At 35.4% G+C, this 21,538-nt stretch overlaps 1 pseudogene; it reads left to right on the top strand.

Annotated features, from left to right (window-relative positions):
* The window catches only part of LOC113175992 (transcription factor Sp3 pseudogene), a 59,401-nt pseudogene that overhangs the window by 10,083 nt on the left and 27,780 nt on the right, over positions 1–21,538 (top strand).

Raw genomic sequence — 21,538 nt, 5'->3', positions numbered from 1 at the left:
GGCTCTATTTTCTTTCTATTGTAAACACAATGTTTAAATATATTAAAGTTAAAACCAGATGTGGTAGCACACGCCTGTAATCTCAGCAGCTTGAGGGGCTGAGGCAGGGGGGATTTCGAATTCAAAGCCAGCCTCGGCAATCACGAGGCAGTAAGCAACTTAGACCTGTTTCAAAATAAAATACAAAATAGGGCTGTTGATGTGGCTCAGTGGTTAAGTGGCCCTGAGTTAAATCCCTGGTACAAAAAACAATGTTAAAAATAATAGTTGAAAATAGTATTTCTCAAGTACTAGGCACTTTTATAAGTACTATATATGTATTAGATGAATTATTTTTTATGACAACCACCAATATTGGTGCTTTATCTCATCTTGTACATAAGAAAGCTAAGGCTCAGAGAGGGTAAGTAACTTATCCAGGTAACCAAGCCAGTATGTAGAAAATGTGAGATTCAAGACCAGGCCATCTGGATTTAGAATCTGTGTTTCTAAATCCTATGGACTACAAGTAAGATCAGATGAGCCCTTCATTTCTAAAGTGAGATAAGTAAAATACAAATGATGTCAATACCCCCCAGAAAAATCACACTGCAACCTTCCTACAGAAGCATCATTGTCCTCTCCGCCACCACCACCACCACTGCTGATTCCTAAGGTGTCTCAGAACCCAGAATACAAAGAAGACCTGGGAACCACCCAGAGGAGGCTGCAGGCTATCATGCTGGTGACCAAAAACTTAGGAATAATAGGTAGTATTTTGTAAAGCATTTCAATCTATAATTCACATAGCATTTTGATAAAAACATCCCCAACTAATTTTAATAAAGGTAATTATTTTATATAGTCATGCCAATCAAACTATTTTATTCCAAATTGTTTTGAACCAAATTATTTTATGATAATCACTGGTAGCTGGTTTTCATACCTACTTTCAAGATGAGGAAACCTAGATCCAGGAAGACTCAAACCTATATCATTTGTTCAAAACCAAACAGAAATGAAGGGGAAGTTTTCAGCAGAGTCAATACAGTTGGCCTGAGGCTACTATCTTTAGGCTCCTGCCTTCAAGATTCACCCTTGCCTAGCACTTGGTAACTTGGTTTTTAGAACATAGGTTAAGTGGTAAAATCTGACTGTTGAAAATATATGAATCTTTTTTATGGTGAACATCTACTTTCTGTCTGAGAACTTAGAATTTTGATGGGTACAGGTGCCTTTGTGATCAACCCCAGGAGAAAACTTCAACCGTGAGTCACAGTCTTACCTAAGCAGATTCACTGCACACATGTGAATTCGTTTTAACTACTACTGCAAGAGTGTTGTACGTCCCGATCTCACAGGAAGGACAGGGCATAGGAAGCCTACGCATAGACTCTCTAGATTCTGCATGAGAAATGTACTTTTTTCCCTTACTGATCTGGCAGTGTATCCTTACTGTGCTGCTGTAATAAATATTGACTGTGTGTGTTCTGCTAAAATCTGTGAATCCCTCTAGCAACTCACAATATGCAGGTGGCCTTTGGAGTCCTTGAGACATTAAAAAGAAAGGAACCATTGACAGCAGAGTGAAGGCACCTCTAGAGATACTCAGGAGCCAAGAAATCCACTGGATTTACATCTAATCTGATAATTCATACCCAAAGTTGGAAGCTAGCACCTCTAGTATAGAAGTCACTGATATTAATAGTAGGGTTGTGCCTCTAATAATTGTCAGCAGTTAATTCACCATCAGCCAAAAAAAAAAAAAAAAAAAAAGGAGAGAGGCTACCTGAGCAATTGAAGTATAAACCCCCAAATTTTCCAAGTGAGTTAATTTGGCTTTTCTTGGACGCAACTCTGCATACTGATTAGCAGCCCAAAGAGGCAAATTTATTCAAATCTACCTCCCTAAAACAAATGCCATCTTCTCCGTGGGAGTAAAATGGTGTGGAACTATATATAGGGTACACCATTTAAAATTCCTTTTTCAGGAAAATTCCTCTCCACACTCCTTAGCATTAGCTGTATTTCTATCCTGGGTAGCAGCTGAACCTCATTTCAAAAGAGATGGCTCACTAATCCCTTGAGCCTTGTTCTGATACCATGTTGTATAATCTATGAATGAATCATGCAACCTATACAAACACTATACAGTTTGTTACAAAAATCTCTTAATAGATGTCTACTTCGTGGTAAACTCTTTAGTCCACAGCATGTCAGCTTTCTTTTAACACTATAGCCCCATATCAAGTTTTTCAGAAAGAAACTGATGTTCTCACACACAGAGAAGACTCAGACACATATACACATTTGTGCATACACATAAGACACATATTAGAGGAGATTTGGAACCAAAAATCACTTAACTAGAATTGGCACCCCTTTCTCAAGTGGCTGAGAAACATCCAATTAGAGTGGAAATGGTGATTCTTATGTAAAAAATCTGGTAGCCCAATGCTCCCATCACTATATTTATAAGGCATGGTTAAACTCAACAAGGGAAATATATTTTCATATATTAGAGTACTAATTTTTCTTGGGGAAAAAAATGGATGCCCAGGTTGAAAAAGTATGCTATGTCCTTAGGTAGATGGGAAAAAGTGATGGCAATTGAAGATTGCCTGCACCATGGGTGCTTGTTTTGATCCCAGGGTTGCTTATGCAACCTCTCCACTCCACCTTTGGAGTCATTAAATTCTGATGGAAAAAGGAGAATCAAAGTCCTATATTTACAAACCACTAAAATATTCAGAAAAGTATGTAACCTTCTCCTTTAGAGAATTGAAATTTCCCGAAAGATGGCAAGGCACCCAATGCCATCCATCTGACAACAGTACTTCTAGGGAAAGGAGGGAGCACGGAGAAGAGATGGAGATCTGGAGGTTGAAACACACAGGACATCATAGGCTCATGTTTTTGTTAAAGGGAAATGTTTAAAGTGCCTCCTTCCCATCACAAGTCTCCAGCGCCATGTGGTGGGTCAGGAAGTGTGTTCCAAAGAAAGGCTAAGTACTTCCCAATCACCTTGGGAAAAACTGTAGGTGAGGAGGGGAAGTCTTTCTTACTGAGATTCGAAAGTGGCATCATAATAGCATAAATCTCCTATGGCAACCAGGACCCCACCTGCAACATGAAAAACAATTAGATAAGTCTGCCCAGACTGGAAGTTTCTAGAAGTCAAAGAGCATATTTTTCTTCTTTAATATGCCGTTTTTTACCCCAGGAAGGTATCAGCTTAACAATGTATTTCTGAATGAATGAAACAGAGTTGATTCCTTTATCTAAAATGCTGCCATATCTACCTCTATTTGAGCCTGTTAGAAATGTATACTTGTAGCTGGGTGTGGTGACTCATGCCTGCAATCTTAACTGCTTGGGATGCTGAAGAGACAGGATTGCAAGTTCAAAGCCAGCCTCAGCAATTTAGCAAGACCCTGTTTCAAAAATAAAAAAAAATAATAAAAAGGGCTGAGAATGTGGCTCAGTGCATAAGCAACCCTGGGACCCAAACAAACAAACAAACAAAAAAGAACTATATACATGTTGTGAATCTTTGGCAAAGTTTTTCTTAATTCCTCTGTCTACATAAATTCTCTGCCTCAAGAATACTCATTGTGTTCCATTATCTTGGTAGTGATTATCTATATAAGTGTGAAATAAAGATATCTGTTATTTTATTTTATTCTTTTATTTTTCCCCATCCCACTCCATCCCTGAACCCCATGTATTATAAAGTCCTTGAAGGTCATATACATCTTTATGGCCCTTTGTTTGTTCTGGTGTAAGACATAGTATCTGAGTAATAAGGAGTTCAGGTTATTTTAACTTGATTTTATACTCATGTAAAATGGACTGCAGGTTATTTTCTCCTGTTTATACCTCTCATATGCCATAATTATCTTTAAATAATATCACAATATTCATTCCCCATTTTATTGTGTGAAACAAATCGTTATTGCCATATTTATTAGGCATAATTGCATAGTGGTATCCTAATACTGTACATATTTCTATTCCTTGCCACTAGCAACTGAAATATCTTCATTTATGAACATTTTATTGTTTTTAGAAAGACCTACTTCTCCCATCCTGAGCTGGGTAGATATGCTCGTTTTATAATTTCACCTGGTGTTGTGCATCAGGTTGAACTGGATATACTCAGTGGGAATCCTGAGGATAAAGGTTGCCTCACTGGATGACTCGTTAATCCTCATCGGTCAAAACACCTCTGACTTCTCATTTGTAAAATGAGATTTTTAAAACTTTCATCATTATTTATTAAGCATCCACTATTCCCTGGGAACCTAATAAAAGAGACTGAATTCAAAGAGCTTAAAAATAAGGCATCCAGTTGCAGGAAGGGGACATGGTAGGAACTCTCACCCAGGGTCACTCCAATTCCAGTGCTTTACATATTAAGAGGTACCAATTTTATATCAGCTCAGATGCACAATTTGTAAGAAGGCCAGCAAATGATTCTAAGAGAGATTGTATCTTGGTGACAGAAAAAGTATCAGGATTAGAGGCTCCACAGCTGGATCAGTCCAATAAGAAAAAGAAAGGCAAGATTAACGATTAATTCAGACTATTAAAAAGTTTTGCAGGAAGAATAAGCTTTTTCTTTTGCAGAGATATGAAGAAGTTGCCTACATCAAGACAAACACTCTGAATACTTCCTGTTTTCCCTACAAGAAGGAAATATTTATTTTATACACCAAGCACCATAACCATCAACTCTTTATTTGAGTCACAAAATTCCACCTAAAACGAATCATGACCAGACTTCCAAGCAGGCATATTTAAAAACAAATCCTAATTTCTCACTCCAGACAATGAGGCAGATTCTTTTTACTCTTAGCTTACCCTTATGTTCAAACAAGTCAAAGAGTAGTAAGTAACTATATTTACAAAATGAATTCATCAAAAAAAGAAAATAAATGAGAATGGATTTTTATCTTTGCCCTATTCTTCTTATCTCTTTCCATTTATCTTAGTTGGATAGTTTTTATTTTCCCTTGCTATAGAATTAGTTAAACACAGAATAATTGTTTTCATGTAATCAACCCCATGGGTATAAACATCAAATAATTCTAATAAGTATCCATGGTAAAATCATGTTTTTGAATATAGAGTTCTTTTTTCAGTCTCTTTTTTAACTTAACAGCTTAAAGAAGTATCGATTATTTTTATTATTTCTACCCTATTTGTTGCATAATAATAGAAAGTAGAGCCCAAGGGAAATTTCATGATCATATAATCCAATTCACTAATTTTACAGTTCAGTAAAAATAAATAAATAAAGACATTTAATTACAGTGCAAGTCCCATGATCCTAAACCTGACGTTCTTGCCCCTTTGTTCCACCTCCTCCCTACCACAAAGTGTTTCTGAGGGGAAACTTCACCTTGTACTCAACTGCCATTAAGAATGCACCTTCCAAAGACTACTCTGACAAGAAACCTCATATAAATCATGTCTGAACCATTTGAAATGTGCTAATAGATCTTGACTTCGAAAGTTTACCTCTGAAGTCCACACTTTATATTCAAAAGTGTTTCTTACGTAAAAACGTTTCTTATTAAAAATTAATTAATTCCAATGATCAAAATTCAACTCCCAAGAATTTTAAAACACACTGGTCCAAGAAATTTAACTTAGGTAAATGACTTCCTACTAATTATACCTTAAATACATCTGAGTGTTTATAAAAATACATAAATAAATAAAATTTCAGCTAAAACTCCAGGGAAGTATTGCTGTTTGCAAAACATAGCTTCAGAAGGAATGTTAATTTTCTATTTTGTCAAATATAATTTGCAGCTCTGCATAAATGAATTTTCCAATTGCAACAGAAAGTCTAAATTTCTGATTTCCTTAATCAAAATTCATCATATATGGAGAAGACAGTAAAAAGGAGATCTTTTTAAAAGATGCAATTGTATTCTGTTCTTACAATATTTTTTCTCAAAATAAAGAATCTTGTGTCAAATTTTAAAATAAGCACTAACATTTAAAAACATTGTTTCAATGTTGAGTGGTGAAATAATTCTCCAGAAAGAAATAAACTAAAAAATATAACAAAAGTAAATTAGAGTGAATGTTAAAAACTAGAAAAAGTTGCTATAAGTGATAGAAATGTTTTCTTGCTTACTATTGTTTCTGATTAGTTTTTGAGTCAATGGAAAAATAATCCCATTATTAAATGTTATATAATAACAGATGTATTTATTTATGAAAATGGTATTTCAACTGGAATTATAAGATTAATTAGCTTTGATATCATAGATTATTTGCATATGTTAAATTTAAGTTCATAAATCTCTACAAAAACAAATCTGAACATTTTAAAAATTTAAGCCTCTTGAAATAAAAATCTATACCTATCATATTTATTATTAGTTTTAGAATTTAGTACCGGAATTTAGTACACAGAAATTGCTTGATAAAAATGCCCCAATGTGTGTGAAAGTATGAATACTTTCTGTATCATCAGAATCCTCATTAAAACAGCAAATATATTGAGGCCAGTTTAAGCAGAAATTAGATTTATTAGATGACATCAGATAACCCCAGAGTTCCCATGAGAACCAGAAGGTCAAGTGCCACAGTTCTGTAGCCAGAAATAATTTTCAAAACAGAGCGGGACTATTCTAGGATAGTCCTTTGCCACTGCCATTGAGCACAGACACTGTGGCTTGCCCTGCTGACACTGCATTGCACTGGTCCCTGAACTTGTACCTTAAATCTTTCTTGCTATTCTTTGCCAATGAAGTCAATATGTGGCACTCACATTCTACTTTCTAACTTCTTCCCCTTGTATAATCTTTAAGCACATCATTTGCTTCGTAGGAGAGGTTTTATCGAACAATTCCTTCCTGCAGATGATATGTTTCTGTTCTTCCAACTTCTACTTTCTCACCAGCAATTGATCAACCATTAAACTGATACAAAAATTTAGGTTTTTATTACATTGGCACTCCAATTTTAGTCATAAATTCTTGTATAGTAGTGAAATGCAAGGTTCTCATTTCCTGGTGACCACATCCATGTAAAATTCCCTTTGCTGGAGCATGGAAAGACCTGTAATGTTCCTTAACAAATAAAAAGTGTCAAAGGGGATGGAGTGGCTCTCTCTTGATTTTGTTACATTACATAGTAAAATGTAAAATCTAGGCAAACTAGAGACACTCTTCTGCTTACCTTGAGAAAGGAAACAGACATGTGTGAACAATCTATAGAGAGGGTCACATGACAGGGAATTGCTGGTGCTCTCTGGAATCTGAGACCAGCCTTCAGTTGACAACTGGTTAAAAACTGAGACCCTCCATCATACAATCACAAAAAAATAAACCACTGATAACCTTAATGCTATTGGAAGAAGATTATTCCCCATTCATGCTTCCAAATAAAAAGGAACCCTGTTGATATCTGGATTGAAACCTTGTAAAACACTGAACTGAACTGTCCCTAGCATCTTACCCCATGAAAGCTCTGAAATAATAAATGTGTTATTTTAAGCCGCTAAATTTGTGACAACTAAGTACACAATAATAAACACTGATACATCTTCTTATTAAAATTCAATTTTATGACCCTTATTTATTTTTTGCATACTTTATCACTTTTTTATTTGAAACTTTTTGTTTTGGTAATTTTAAACATATGGAAAAGTCACAAGAAAATCTAATATATCCTTTATTCACATTCATCAATTGTTCATATCTTGCCCATTTGCTATATTGTTTACTTTTACTATATTGTTTACTTTCTTACATATGTGTGTACGAGTTTTCTTCTGAGTGTTTGAGAATAAATTGAAAAAATGTTTGTTTATCCTTACTAAATACTTCAGTGTGCATTTCTCCCTCTCAAGAAATGGCATTTTGTTGCCTTCTAGTTTAATTATTAAACAGGTGACTTATGTTTAATTTTCTAATCTATAGTTCATAGTGAAATATAATTGTACCAATAAAGTGCTGTTTTAGTCAGTTTTTCCATAGCTGTGACCAAAACACTTAACCACAACAACTTAGAGAAGGGAAAGTTTACTAGGGGCTCCCGGTTTCAGAGGTCTCAGTCCACAGACAATGACTCCATTGCTCTGGGCCCAAGAGAGTCAGCACATCATGGGATAAGGAAAGCGGCTCCCCTCATGGCAACAAGGGAGCAGAGAGGGTGAGGGTGGGAGTCCCTCACCCCACCCCTTCCAGGGCACTACCCCACCTGCCTACAGTTACCACCCAGTCATTCAAACTAGGATGGACTGATTAGGTTACAGCTCTCATAATCTAATCACTTCACTATGCATATTCCTGCATTTATGGAAGTTTTGGGGTGTCACCTCACATTCAAACTCTAGGAGGTCCTTTGAAGCTAATTTCTTTGTTCTAGGGTTCAGATTATACTCATGTCATTTCAATTTTGTTTCCTTTATTCCAGAATTGTTTCTTAGACTGTCTCTGTCATTCTTGACCTGACATTTCTAAGCATACAATCAGGGTTTATTTGAGTTTCTTCATGACTGGATTCAACATATTCATGATGGGCAGGGACACCACAGGGATGATGCTGTGTCTTTCCTGTGGCACTATTCAGGAAGTAGATGACGTCTGCACTGGGGGTGTTTCTGGCATTGGAGTTCAGTGAACCATAATATTATGAGCATACTTACACAAGTCTTTTTGTCACTGTTGTGTTTCTCTTCTGTAACTACCTAGGCTTATTGCTTTTGGTCATAGGAGATATATATATATATATATATATATATATATATATATATATATATATATATCTTTAACCAGACAAAACCCCTGCAAACCATTTTTAAAGGTTCCCTCTATTGTATACAATTCACATCCTCACCTTCTATTAGTTTCATCTCTCCATGCACTGTTCAACTGTCTTCGTTGTCTTTTTTAAATTTTTTAAAATTTATATATATGACGGCAGAATGCATTACAATTCTTATTACACATATAAAGCACAATTTTTCATATCTCTGGTTGTGTACAAAGTATATTCACACAATTTGTGTCTTCATACCTGTATTTTGGATAATAATAATCATCACATTCCACCATCATTAATAACCCTATGCTCCTCCCTTTCTCTCCAACCCCTCTGCCCTATCTGGAGTTCGTCTATTCCTCCCATGCTCCCCCTCTCTACCCCACTATGAATCAGCTTCCTTATATCAGAGAAAACATTTGGCACTTGGTTTTTGGGGATTGGTTAACTTTACTTAGCATTATCTTCTCTAACTCCATCCATTTACTTTCAAATGCCATGATTTTATTCTCTTTTATTGCTGAATAATATTTCATTGTGTATATATGCCACAATTTTTTTACTCATTCATCTACTGAAGGACATCTAGGTTGGTTCCACAGTTTATCTATTGTGAATTGTGCTGCTATAAACATTGATGTGGCTGTGTCCCTACAGAATAGATGACACAGAGACTAACCCACAAAACTACATTTATCTTGTATTAGACAAAGGTGCCAAGAACATGCATTGGAGAAAAGATAGCCTCTTCAACAAATAGTGCTAGGAAAGCTGGAAATCCATATGCAACAAAATGAAATTAAACCCCTATCTCTCACCATGCACAAATTTCAACTCACAATGGATCAAGGATTTAGGAATAAAACCAGAGACCCTGTGTATAATAGAAGAAAAAATAGGCCCTAATCTCCATCATGCGGGATTAGGCCCCAACTTCCTTAAAAGATTCCTATAGTGCAACAATTAAAATAAAAAATGGGATGGACTCAAACTAAAAAGTTTCTTCTCAGCAAAAGAAACTATCAATGAGGTGAACAGAGAGCCTACATCTTGGGAGCAAATCTTTACCCTTCACATATCAGATAGAGCACTAATCACTAGGGTATATAAAGAACTCAAAAAGCTAAGCACCAAAAATAATAATAATAATAATAATAATAATAATAATAACCCAATCAATAAATGGACAAAGGACCTGAACATATATTTCTCAGAAGATGATATACAATCAAAAATATATGAAAAATGTTCATCATCACTAGCAATTAGATAAATGCAAATCAAAACTATGCTAAGATTTCATCTCACTCCAGACAGAATGGCAGTATTATGAAGACAAACAACAATAAGTGTCGGTGAGTATGTGGGGAAAAGGTACACTCATACATTGCTGGTGGGACTGCAAATTGGTGCAGCCAATATGGAAAGCAGTATGGAGATTTCTTGGAAAATTGGGAATGGAATCACCATTTGACCCAGCTATTCCTCTCCTTGTCCATACCCAAAGGTCTTTGTTGTCTTTTTAACATTAACCATTTTGGTAGGTTGGTAGTGTCACTTTACTTTCATTTTTTAAATTCGTTCTAATAAGTTATACAGCAGAATGCCCTTCAATTCATTGTACACAAATGAAGCACAATTTTTCACTTCTCTGGTTGTACACGAAGTAGGGTCACACCATTGGTGCAATCATTCATGTACCTAGGGAAATGACTTTACTTTCACTTTAAATTGTGATCCCTACACCTGATGTTGAGCACTTTTTTCATGTGCTTATTGGCTATTTGTGCATCTTCCTTTGTAAGCTATTAATTCAAGTCTTTTGCTCATTTTTGCATTGCATTTTAGTTATTGAATTGTGGGAAATCTTCATATCTTCTGGATAAAAATTCTTCATCCCATATATGGTATACAAATAATTTCTCCAAATGTATGATTTGTCTATTCATCTTATTACCAATCACTTTATAAAAAGTTTTTAATTTTGCTGAAGTCCAATTTATCCACTTTTCTTTATGCTGATTACTTTGTTTGTTTTTTCTAAACTTTTTTGAGAAGTATATATGTTTTTCCTAGACATCTTAAATTAGTTCCTAAATTAATAAGAATATTAATGATTTTAATAACATGTTTGTAATTTGAAATTATTACATTCCATTTCACCTTTTCTTTATTCTTTTTCCAATCCAATATTTCTTGCCTGGAGACTCTAGAGGATATTTCATAATATCTGGAGACATTTTTGTTTGTCATAACTGGAGGAAAGGGTGCTATTAGCATGAAGTAGTAGAGGCTAGGGACTTTGCTAAACATTCACACAGGCAGTCCCTTACAACAAACAATTGCCCCTCCGGTCAAGTACAGTGCCCATGCCTTTAACTCCAGCTAATTGGAAGGTTGAGACAAGATGATAGAAAGTTTTAAGGGCAGCCTAAGTAACTTAGGGAAACACAGAACAAAAACAAAAAGGCTGCATATGTATGTCAGAAGCAAAACAATTTCCCAGCATCCACAGATGCACAAGGCTCTGGTTCAATCCCCAGTAACCACCACTCCCCCCCCCAAAAAAAAAAAATCCCTCCCAAAATGTCAGTTGTGGCAAGGTTGAGAAACCCTTTTTTAATGTCTAATCTGAACTGGAGGAGGAAGCAACACTATTTATATCTTGATTTCATTAACTTACAACTGAGATCTTTACGTGTTTGAGCCAATGGAAATTAAGTAGCATGACTCATATGCAAGTGTCTAGGTTAATCTGAAATCCCTGAGACTTCCTTCATCACAGAAATCTAAACCAGTGCTTTTTGTGGCTGAAGGAACAAAAATGAGAGCAGATTTGCCTCGTATAGAAGGAGTCCCATTAGTAAAGGGTTACTGCTCAAGCTAAATTAAAACAAATCAGTGACATTTTTCTCCCCATTATGTGCACAAATCTCCCATAAAAATCAATGAAAGCCGCATCTGTGTAACTGAGATCAGAATGCAGCTAATTCCAGCTCTAACTTGCTATCCCTTCCAGGGCTCATAAACCCCACAATCATTGCTCAGGAACAGGAGGACCCTGTGATGAATACAGCAGCTCAAGCCAAATCCTGGATGAATCATCCAGATCACTCAGTTCTCTGGTTTATTAGGCAGCTGAGGAATCTTAAGGTTCTGGATGCAGTCACAACTGGAGCACAACTCCAGGGAATAATCCTGAATCAAACGGGGAGCTACTGCACTTAAAAAAAAAAAAAAAAAAAAAAGTTTGTTTCTCCCAATTATTAAAGTGACCTATATTTCCTCTAAAGATCATTTTTTATAAGCAATAAGTAAAATTTAAAAATTACTCATGAATTCATCATCTAGAAGCCTATTATATGTGCAGTAGATCAGTAGATTTCACTTTAGAGAGATTTATCTATGCAATTCTTTTGTTTGCTCATTTGTTTTCTTTTTTTACTTAAAGATCTAGCTTTATATACAATTTTATACCCTGGATCTTTCATAGAATATTTTTCCATTGTAGCTAAAAAAGAAAATCTTTGAAATATTACTCTGATGTGCACCTGCTATGCTTGGATAAGGATTGTGTGTCTCCCAAGGGTTTGTTTGTCGGAAACCTGGTCCCTAGTGTGTGGCATTAAGAGATGGTAGGAAGAGGGGCCATTGAGAGTTCCTTAGGTCTTTTGGGGAGATGCCCTCAGAAGGTTTTAAGATAGCTCTCATGACCCCTGACCTCTCACAAGAGTGAGTTGTTATAAGACTAAGCCTAACTCCAGAATCACCCCTGGCTTCCTGTTTTGAGATGATATCATCTCTTCCTTCACATCTGCAATTCACCATGAGGTCTTATACAGAACCACGCCAATGCTGACACCATGCCCTTGATCCTCCAGTATGGTGAGGAAACAAACCCCTTTTCTTTAGCAAGTTATCTTGCCTCTGGTGTTTGATTATAGTAACAAAAATGTACTCAAATAATCAGTCACCAGGTTTTACTATTATTTAATCTTAATATTTATTTCATGTGGGGCATTATGGAAAGCCACCCTTGGCTATTTGAGCATCTTCACTCAGCCAGGAGACTGAAATTTAGGAAATTTAGGTTTGTCATTGCAATCTGTTTTGTGGCTCCTCCCACTCTATGGATTGCACAAGGCACTGACCTCTGTCTTCCTTGGGCTAGGGAAACTGATCTAGTAGCTCTGGAGTTGGGCGTCCCCCGTTGTAAACCCGACAGCCCACCTCCTTCCTTATTTAACAAAGAACATTCTATGGAAAACCTTTGTTTCCCCCACATAATGAAGCAAACATGCTCTAGCTCTCTTTTTCCAGTGTGGAAGCTGGACCTCTAAGGTCAAAGAGCCTTCCTGCCCTTGCTTTCTAAAATTACTTTCCATGTCCTGTGGTTCTTCCCCCCACCCCCGTCTTCTTTTCTTAGCTTTGTTTCATAGACAGCTCTCTTCCTGCAGAGGAACCCCAAATTCCATCACCTGCACTAAATATGGGCAAGAGGGCATCTAGGTTGCTCCATTTTGGATAATGCAGTAGCAATTATCTTTGTGAATATATCTATTCCTTATTTTAGTTTTTCATAGATTATAATCTCAAAAGCAGAATTACACAATTGATTTACACTGCTTTAAAACTATATATAAATGTATATATTGCAATTTTTTTCTGAAAAACACTGTGTCAATTTACATTCTCCAGGGCAGTATATTTTCCTCATCTTACTATCAACCCAGTAGATTTCTAACTCAACTACTTATATTAAACATGATAATATTTATTTCATCTTCTCTCTCTCTCTGAAGGAGATAATAAGAGAATCTCAGCAGACAAACTTGTTAGTAATAATTTGCCCTTCAGTTGATAACAATGCAGAATGTTATCCTGTCAAATATCAAAGAAATAAAAGATTCTAACAATGCAGTGTACTGATCTGCAAAGGTAGCAGGCTTAACTTTCAAGATAATATAACCTTTGCCTTCATATAATTTTAAAAGATCCCCGTGTACATTTAAATATAAAGTCAATTACAATAATTTTTAAATTCATCTTCATGTATGGGGAGAGCGCAAAAATCCTGTACCTGCACTTTCATGAAATGACCCACCTTAATTATAACTAACATGTTCAGCTGTGTCAATGGGAATCAGAATGGATGCCAAAAATGAGGAGATTATCATATTAAAAGAAGAAGCAGTCTCTTAAGGCTTGGGGCTAAGTGTTTTCACCTTTGAATCATCAATTCCAGGAAGAACAATCATTTTGTCTACTGTTCCCTTTCCCCCATTCCGTTAATTTGACTAGATTGTATTGGCCCAGGGAGTAGAAATGAGAAAGAGACTAAGAAAATAAAAGCAAGAGATAAAGAAAAAAAGATATTCTTTAGTAGGCCAAAAACAGTGTGGGAGCTAGTTATCAAAGTAGCATGTTGAGAGAGGAAAGAGCTTTCAGAGTAGCACAGAAAGCTGAAGATCAAGTTGGTTGTAACTGGAGTCATAATCCTAAACTGCCTCTTGTGATTTTTAGACTCATCTAGAGGACAGAGGTCATCTCAAATTTTGTTTCAATTTATAATAAAAAGATTCAGTACTCTACATATGGTAAATATTCATAGCTTGTTTTTCTCTTGGGATATTTATTTAGTAATTCATCAAATATTTATGAAATGCCTACTATGTACACAATACTGTTCTAGGTAGGCACTGGGAAACCAGTGGTGAGCAAAGCAAGGAAGTGCCCTGCCCTCATCCATTGTAAGCTTAGAGCTCCATCTATAAAAACAGGTCACTTTTTCTGGAGGCGATTGTTTGCCAATTCAATATTTTTTTAAATATTACATTTAATATTATTTACCTTAATCACTAAGTTTTTCTGTATTCCTTTAAATCTTGTACTTAATATAAGGACCTTATTCAATTTATCCTTACCCCAGCCTTAGTGAGCTTTGTTTTTGAAAAATTGACAAGCAAATTTTAAGATGAAAATCCCTTGGGATATCAAAGATATCAATTTATCCAGACCACAAAACACAACAGCAGCAGCAATAGCAGTTGCTCATCTTTGGAAAACTTCTTAGGGAAAAAAAAATTTAATTACAAATATTTGTTGGGTACTTAATCTTGACCAGGCAATATTTTAGAGTTGATAATACAGTTGTGAGGCTATTGACGGAGTTCCTGCCAACATAGTGCTTAGAGTCTAGGGCAAGGCAACAAACAAAGAAAATAAATCATTAGGTAACATTGGAAGTAATAAGTGCTCTAAAGAAAGGAAAGTGGGAAAATGAAATATCACATGAGGATAGGGATGAGGAATGGGCAAGGCATTGAGTCTAGGGAGGTAATAATTTTATGAAAATTTAATAATCTCAAGACATTTAATAATCTCAGGAAAGATCATTCCAGGTAGAGAATGTAGCAAATACAAAGACTGAGGTAGACAACTTTTGTTTTCTTAAAAACTAAAAAGGAAGAGAAGTTCAAACAGTTAGAGAAGTAACCAGGTAGGATCTTATAGGTCCTATGAGAAGTTTAGATATTTTTCTTTCCTGAGTCCCATGAGAAATCACAGAAGTCCTTCAACTTGAGTTGCCTATGAAAAGACCATTATAAAATGGTCTGAATGAAAACAAAAATAGAAGCTGTTTGGAAATATTGAGGTCTTGCTGGGAAGGAACTGTGACTTAGACTACATTATTATAATTTAAAATAAAGATAAATGGATAAATTTTCTGGACAAACTTTGGATGTAGAACTAATAAGCCTTTCCCCTGATAGGATCTCAGCTCCACTATTTATTGGGCAATTTTACATAACCTCTTTGCATCTAAGTTTCCTCATCTGTAAAATGGAGATAATAAATACATCTATTTCATAGAATTGAATTCCTTACAAGACATCCTGGCAGATACTAACATAATCAATAAATGTGAGTTACCACCATCTTTATCACTTAAAGTAAGGTATCAGAAATGGCCTCTAGGTCTAGTCTGATCAACCGGGTAAGGCAAGGTTGTTTTGGAGTAGAAAATAACTGGGAAGATGTGAATTTCAAGAAGAGGAAATCCAGAGTTATCTTTTGGATTTGTTAATTTGGGATATCTGTGAGAAATCTAAATGGATTTACCATTTTGGAACTTAAGAAAAGAGCTAGTGGTGGAGATAGGCCTTTGAGAGTGTTTTAGTCAGCTTTTTGATTGTTGTGACCAAAAATCCTGACAAGAACAATGAAGAAGAAGAAAAGTTATTATTTTTTTTTTTCAGGCTCACAGTTTCAGAGATCTCAGTCCACAAATGGCTAACTTCACTACTCTGGGCCCAAGGTAAGGCAGAACATCATGGTGCAAGGATGTGGTGAAGGAATGCTGCTCAGGACAATGCAATCAGAAAGCAGAGAGAGTGCTATTCACCCAGGATAAAATATACATCCCAAAGGCATACCCTCACTGTCCAGCCTCCTCCAGCCACATCCTACCTGCCTACAGTTACCACTTAGTTAATCCATTCAAATGAACTAGTACATTGATTAGATTAGGGCTCTAATAATTCTGATCATTTCACCTTTAGACTTTATTGCATTGTCTTTCACTGGAGCTTTTGAGGACATCTCACATCTAAACCATAATAGAGAATCATCAGCATAAAGTTATATTTAAATGCAGAGATCTGGAACATGAGGAGATAGTGTAGACAGAAAGAAAGAATGGTCAAAGGTCAAAGGCTAAACCCTTTATCATGTAAAATTTTCAACTAAGGAAGGAAAAGGGAGTTAGCAGAAAAACTAGTAAACAAGAAGTGTGTGGTGTCCTGGAAACCAGGGAAGGATTCTAAAGTTTTAACTCACACTTATGATTTTATAATGAACAGTTATATTTTTCTAATAAAATAAAAGTTAAAAGCACAGAAACAATTTCAACTTCTCTGTAACAATGCTCCACACCAATTTTAGAACCTTGCAATGAAAAAGTTGAGAAAACATTTTGTAATTTGGTCTGGGATATATACTCTTTCCTAGCTTAGAAAGAAATTCTCAGAACAATTTCCCCAGAACTCTGTAATTCAATGCAGTAGAATAAAAAAGATGAGATAAATGGAAATTATCATATCAACGTCAATGTCAAGTTCTATTACTGTATATAAAATAAATCCCCCATATGACAACGACAATATAAAATATAATGCATAATTTTATCACCTAGTTTGGAAAGATCGATACCAGAGATTGATAGAGTTTTTATTGACAGCTCCTTTCCGCATGAGTGTTAGGAAATGGAGAGCATGTTTGGGGGATTTACTTTATAGAAATACAAATAAATTCACATCATGAGTTTAAAACTGAAAGGTAACATGCAAAATAAAACAGATAAGAAATATATTTGAAAGCATGAACAACAGCTTTACTTTTAACCTAGCAGAACATTGTACATGGAACAGGAACAATAATTCTTATTGTATTAGCAATAAATATGATAGGTTAAGCAAAACAATATCTATATTTTCCAAAGAATTATATCATTATTCTTAATTTTCACAATTAAAAAAAAAACACTGTTCATAGTCACATCTTTATTCAGCATTATTTTTCCAAAGTCACATTATTGCATATTTACTTATATCTTTGTTAAGTCACTACACAAAAAAAAAAATGAATAAAATAATTGAGAGGAGAGGAGTCAAAGAAATTTAAGGATAGAAAAATTGTAATTCTACTAGTAAAACTGCAGCTCAGAAATTTTAACCATTCAATCACATATAGGCCTAAATATGGTCACAGATTGAGTTTACATTTCCAAGTAAGCACTGCAAAGAGGAGATAAAATCATAAGATTTATAATACGATTAAAAATGAACTTCAAGCAAATATTCTCATTCCTTGGTTCCATGGGCAATCTTGGTATATCTATGTATATATGTGTATCTTGGTATATCTTGGTATATCGGTGACTACAAAATATTCATCCACAAAATATTCATCCTTAAAATACCTTCAATGATGTTTCATTATCTTAAAATAAAAATCTGATCCCTTAACTAAGTTTACAAGTATTTCCTGGACTGATTCCTACCTATTTTTCTAAAATTATCTATTATTTCTCCCAACTTCTATTCACTTTCCCACCATACTATTACTTTTGGGTCCTGCAATACACCAATCTGTCATGCTCAAAGCTCTGATCTTTGCATTCATCCATTTATTGGAACAGAGACTTCACCTTCATCTAACTTTTACTCAGCATTCTAACTCAATTTATTTCTCTGGAAAAACTACTTGGGCTTACAACCCCTCAGTTATATGTCTCAACATAGCACTGAACAACACTGGACTTTTTCCCACTGTAGTTTTTATCATTCTTTAATCATTTTATTTATTGTTCAGTGGTCTCTACAGCTGCCCTGTACTCCACTTTTAATTTTTCAAAATGTGGTCCTTAGATCATATCTGAGATGTTTGTTAGAAAATGCAGAGTCATAGTTAAGATACCAGAAGCCTAAATCAGAGTCTCTGAGAATGAAATGAGAGAACATGTTTGTTGTTGTTGTTATTTTAATTTAGTTTTGGTTTTGGTTTTATTTTTGTTGTTGTTGTTGGTTGGTTGGTTTTTAGTGCTGGGATCAAACCCAGAGTCTCTCGCATGTTAGACAAGCATTCTACCACTCAACTACATACATCCCTAGGCTGAGAATATATTATTTTAATCAACACCCTGGAAATAGTACTATCCAATTGAAATATAATGTGAGCCAAAATATACAAACATATAATCTTAGATTTTCTAATAGCCATATTAACAGTATGAAAAGAAACAAGTGAAATCAACTTTACTATTATATTTAATCAAGATATTTCTTCTAATGGTTATCAGTATAAAACTATTAGTAGGTATTTGATATGTTCCCATACTAATTCTTCAAAATTCAATGTGTAATTTACACTAAACATTCATCTCCTTTCTGATTACCTACATTGAAGTGCTTTTTACTCACAAATAGCAAGTGGCTCCCCCTATGACAGGAGAACTTTTTTTTTTAGAGTAATAAATATTACTTTTTTTAGAGTAATAGTTAAGGTCTCTTTTTACCATCTAAACTCTGGTAAAAAGAAACCTTAACGATTATCTCTCTTATATTATTTAATATATGCCAAGCACATATAATAAATTCTTGGTTTTCCAATGTCTATTAAATATTACTCTTTTTGTTGATGGTGGCGGTGGTGGTAAAACAGAACATAAAAATGGTTCTGAAAATAAATAAAAACAAGAATCGGTCTTCCAGAGGATGGTTTTGAACCTGTAATATGATAAGTTACAATACAAATCTGTCTATTTCCCTAATAATTTCCACTCTGGCTGCCACATTGCCCTATTATAATTACTCTTAGCTCAAGGATAAGGGCCACCTGAAAACATCTTGAGCTGAGAGAAGTTGGGATAAGAAAATGGAAAAAAGACCGGAGGCACCTACAATTACATAGGTTGCAATGAAAGGTTACAATGAAAATAAAGGCTACAATGAAGATAGACACTTCCAAGCATATATTTCAGCAGCATCCCTCTCTGTGACCTACAACTCCCAGCCCACGAATTCAGTCTCACCTTTTGTAACCTGTTCCAGCTTCAAGGTTGATAATCATTTCCTCAAAAAGAAAAGAAGTGAGAAATTTTGATCTAAACACTGAGCTGTTAATTATCAGAGTCTGTTAAATTTCATTCTAACCTGGAAATTTTCTGTTTTCTCACTTTCTGGGAGAAAAGAAAAAGAAGCATCATGCTTATATGATTTATAACAAAGAATCTCATTTTTTTCTAAATGTCAGCAGATACTTTTCAAGTCTACCCTGAAAGAGTAACACAGTAACCTTGAAAAATAGAAGAACTGCAGAATAGAAGCCCAGATTGACCTCAGCTTCACTTATCTCTATTATTTTTAATGTGCAAAACAGCAGTAACAAGTAACAATAGATTTTCTGCATCCTGTTGACTTCAAAATAAAAAGGAGGAAAATTTTGTCATTTTCCATATGGTAATCCAATTCATGTGTTGTTTATGCTATTGGGGGATATTAAACACTTGAAATTAACATCTTTAAAAGTTCCATCAACATTTCTATATTCAAGGAAGAGGTATTTATGTAAAAATGACCTTTTTTGCTTCAAAGATCGTGAAAGAATAGAAAGAATGGAGAAATGCTTCTCTCAAAGCAAACTCAGAAACACTATGAAATTCCAGATAAACTTTGGTTGCTACCCTCTATTCCTTCCTTCCACATCCTGTATATTTTCTAAACATCTTTCTACTAAGTGGGCTGCACATAAAATGCTCCTGGCTAGATCAAAAATTTGCTGAGGAATCAAGGATTTCCTCATTACTGTTACCTATTCTTCTGCTAGCTCTTCTAACAATTTTAGCTATAGGATTCTGTTACCTGAATTTGTTCCCAGACTTCTGTACCCCTTTTTTGTCTTCCTGGTTCTCTGCTGCTAGTTCAGTATACCAATTAGACCTGAAGGGTGGACCCTGTGGTGTCTCATAGGTCTGCATCTACTTCATTCTCCTGGCACTGAGAAACCTGACTTTAGGAGATCAACACAAGGTATAGTTTGCAGAGCTAGAATTCCAGTGACTCTGCAAATGAAGCCATTGTGGAATCTGAAGAAATGAAGGCACTTTGAAAACTCCTGAGCTTAAAAACAGGAAGAAGGAAAAAAAAAGCATGGTGGAGGGTCTGCCAGACTGATGTCAAATTCCATCCTTGCCTCTTCCTCCTGCTGTTGAAACACAACACAAAGAAAAGACTGTCGACTCCAATTTAAACCAAATTAAAGCAAGCTTATGTTGTGTACACAAGAGAGCTGGCCAGCAGCTGCCTCACCCAGAAAAACAGGGCCAGAGGACAGCAACTGGTCTGATTACATGGAAGTTTTTATAACACAAAAGTTACAAAAGGGGGGGTTTCTTGGGAACTCACATCTGACAGAGTTCAGGCAAGTGTAATACAAGGGCTGATAGCAGGTTTTTGATCTATATTGTTTAAAATCTTAAGGTACAGAGCAAACTCAGATTTCAACATCAAAGTTAATGAGGAGCAGCTGGGATTTCAGCAAGGGTTGTTATCTGGTCAAGGACAGCCAGGCATGGGTAAGTTTAAAGCATGGGTAAGAATCCCATGCAAGTTTTTAAAACATCAAATTATGATCAGACCAAATAGAAATCTTAGTATTTTATAGTAAAACAGAAATAAACTTTCCATGACTTTGTGACAAGATGGCTCCCAATCTTAAGACAGAATTAGGCTGGGTTCATCACTGCTCCCAATGTGACCTCTAGAGATATGCAAAGCATGACATGTGGCAAGGGGATAACCAGAATGCTAGAAGATCCAATACCATGCAGCAGGGATTTTTACACTGACTTGGGTTAAATCTAGGACTGTAGATAAGTTTTAAAATTCCACTCTATTCTCCAAATGAAGCACATCAACTATTGTCATGAGGACTTAGAGGCTGCTTTTGGTAAAAGTCCTGACTCTTCACTTGGGCCTGTAGGTGCCTGCACGTGCCTAATGGGTAACCAAAAGCACAATAAAAGCTTGGCATCTCTACATCCATTTTACACATGTCTCCTTTGCTCTAAGTCATTCTCTCTTGCAGTTACCTTGGATTCCAGGAGCAATGGATCTGATAAAAAAAACATCTTGTGAGGAAAGTCAAAACTGCCCTTGCCAGGGAATGGCAGCTTTTATCTCAGACAAAACTCTGCCTGACCAACCCTGAGATA

Source organism: Urocitellus parryii, chromosome 2, assembly GCF_045843805.1.
Source record: "Urocitellus parryii isolate mUroPar1 chromosome 2, mUroPar1.hap1, whole genome shotgun sequence".
NCBI lineage: Eukaryota > Metazoa > Chordata > Mammalia > Rodentia > Sciuridae > Urocitellus > Urocitellus parryii.
This window is presented reverse-complemented; position numbering and strand designations above follow the sequence as displayed.